General features: G+C 39.0%; 1 pseudogene; it reads right to left on the minus strand.

Moving 5' to 3' along the window:
• Nucleotides 1–369: 369 nt before the first annotated feature.
• Nucleotides 370–743, minus strand: LOC108491344 (annotated as a pseudogene).
• Between the last annotated feature and the right edge of the window lie 2,337 nt (nt 744–3,080).

Consider the following 3,080-nt stretch of genomic DNA (forward strand, 5'->3'; position numbering starts at 1 on the left):
TCCTCAACGACATCAGAATATCATTTCTTTCTAAAGTAGATTGAAGCCTACCTTCAGAGGTGCAATTAATCACTTCTAAGGCTGCTATACTCTAAATTTTAAAACAGTAAGAAGAGACTAGTCGTTCTAAGACTTGTATTTCGTTGGATGATGGGGAATACTCCATTGCTCTGTGTATATTTGTAATACAATAGATCACTCTTTTTAAAGTTTCCAAAACAGAATAAAAATTAAATTCTAGACTTGGATTTCATTTGCTCTATTCCCTAATCATTCATTATTTAACAGAGGTTTTCAACAAATATTTTCCAATATTCATTCAATGTTTTTTACTGTGGCAATTTCATAGCTTTATCTGACTCTCAGCAGTTAATTCTCATCCACATCGACTGTCTGTCTGTAGATTGTTGAATGTGGTAATGTGGACATAGGTCACCAAAGTGTACAGCTTGTTTGGTGAATCCTCATCCTCATTACGTTTTCTGGGCAAACAAACACGGATACTGTACGGAACACCCCTTATTCCTTTGGCGCAGACAGCTTTCTTGAGCCTGGTATCAATGCGCTCATCTGGCGTACTCAGCTCCTTCATGGCGAATTTCCGGATTTCTTTGAGTGCCCGAGGGGCACGCTTCCTGAAGCCCCCCCACTCCACAGATGCGCTTGTGAATGTTGGCGGTGTACTCCCGGGTTACCACTTCGATGATGCAGAACGACCCCCTCCCCTTCTTTGCGGGAGCCATTCCGCTGGGCCCAAGTTGGAAAGGGATTCATTCAGTGGTTTTTAATCTATCAAAAATGGTGATTTCATGTGATTAAAATTAACACAAAACATCCTGCCCTCTGCTAGGCAGTAGGGTCACAGCCGGGCCCTCACTCTACAGAGGAGAGGAAACACAGCCAGCTAGTAACTCCATTCATCAAGCCACAAGAAGAGCATCGATCGCCAAAGCCAAACAGAAACAGGACTGTTAGCCTACGCACAGCAGTGGAGATTTACGTCTCATGGATTTATGGGTCCAAAGGCACAGTTTTTCTACCACTTTTCTATTTTGAATTTGAACATTTTGCTTAAGTCCTCCGTAATAGGTACTTTAAAAATGGATAAAAAGCCCCTCCTTAACGTGTAAACAAATGAAAGCCACATAAAGTGGGCGTCTAAAAACATGCCTATTTACTTTCATGTTAACAGGAAGAAAAGGAAATCTGTAGCCTTCTAGGCGAATCCCTATTCATTATTTAATTAGTTTCTTGCCAGCAGGTCTTTAGGAGGGTAAAAAACTGCATTAAACGTGTTTGCAGCAAAGTGAAGGACTGGAACGAAAGTGTCGGGGCGTCACTCGGAAACCAGAAAATGCAACACAGAAGTGATGACTTACTCGTGGCGCGTTTTCCAGGAATGACCAATTAAAGAGGGAGCAAAGTCCACTTTCAGCCTCGTGTTCAGTAAAGAATGAAGCAAAAGAGCTGAAGAAGCATTAGAACCACATTATCTGGAAGCAGGGATTGGTAAGGAAAAGCCCAAAGTGAGGAGTTTGGGAAGGTGGAAAGAAACGAAACTGTTGTTCGGTTAAGAAGTCCTCAAGGGGTTCCTTCACCATGTAGTGAGTGTTTGCATCCATCAGTGTGAAGAGGACATAGATGCACCACTCCTGGAGAACAGAGTGACGTGTGTGTGTGTGTGTGTGTGTGTGTGTGTGTGTGTGTGTAGTTAAAGAAAGGAAAAGTCAATTACAAACCACAAAGGACAGCTTAGGAGGCTAATAGACACATAGGTATCTGCAAGAAAGTCATTTACTTTTAATTAATGGCACAATGTGCTTTTCTTTTCAAAAGACAAAAATTTTTAAAAAGACAGTTAAAGGGAAAGTAACTTTGAATAAACCCAAAATTAGCTCTCAAAGTCATGATTCAAAGCTATTCTTGTACAAGATGGTAAAACTGACCAACCTGTGCTGTTTATAATTTGTATTCAAATTGGAATTTGAGTTATATAAGGAAGTCAAATGCATAGATCATTCTTCCTGGAGGAAGGGGAAGTGGAGGGAGGCAGGAGGGACGCTCATTTACACAAAACAAGTGCTGCTTACAGATGGAGCATAATCAAACTATACATAAGTATATTATAATAAAATATAGTATATACTATAATATATTATAAATATATTACATATGTATTGCAGAGCTGGAGATCGAACTTGGACCTTGTACATGGTGGGCAAGTACTCCATTTCCTCCACTTCCAGTCCTAGCTTTCCTTTTAAAAATTCACGACACAAAGTAGGGATGGAAATCTCTCTACTGAGGTAGAACTCTTTCTGGAAGGATAATTTGGGATTGCTTTGCTGCAAAAAATACAGCATTTCAAAAGAACAATAAGGTTCTTTATCCAAAAGAGAAAGGAAAAATAAGAACATTTCTCTTTCTACAGCTGAAGGTTGCAAATAAAGGCTTACTTAGGAGTATTCATTCCTTATTTCTTAGAAGCTACACATTATTTGGAAGCAGACATGTGATCCTCTACTTTATTCCTCATGATTCCATATGAATTGAGTAAGTGCTCAAGAACTTAAGGGAAGAAGACCGGGCAAATGCGAAGGTGGATTTGAAGAAACATGCCTTACCTGGTGTGATTTAGTTGGCGTGTCTCATCCATCCTCTGGTTTTATTTTTTAAAAAGTTGAATTTAGCCCTGACAAGTGTTTTAGTGAGGGGATTGAGGTTAGAATTTATTGGATACCTTCTCTAGTAAAAGAAACTACAGTTAAGAAGAAGAATGTGAACAAATTTAATAAGAAGCAGACTTTGAGGGACTTGGTGTCATACCCTGGCACCATCCACTCTGATGTTTCCAACATTCTGAAGCCGGGGTTCTTAATGTAGAGAAGCATGCCTCTAATATTGCTGCATGATTCCCATTCACTGAATTGGTTCTTAATATTTTTTTCCATTCTAACACTTTTAAAAATTATTTATTTAATAACCACATACTTAGAAGAATTTCATTACAACAGAATTGACATATTCAATAACAATTTCCAGAGCTAAGATGCATCTCTTTCAAAATTGGCTGTAAATTT

Source organism: Nannospalax galili, unplaced genomic scaffold (assembly GCF_000622305.1).
Source record: "Nannospalax galili isolate Female #2095 unplaced genomic scaffold, S.galili_v1.0 scaffold571, whole genome shotgun sequence".
Classification (NCBI taxonomy): Eukaryota; Metazoa; Chordata; class Mammalia; order Rodentia; family Spalacidae; genus Nannospalax; species Nannospalax galili.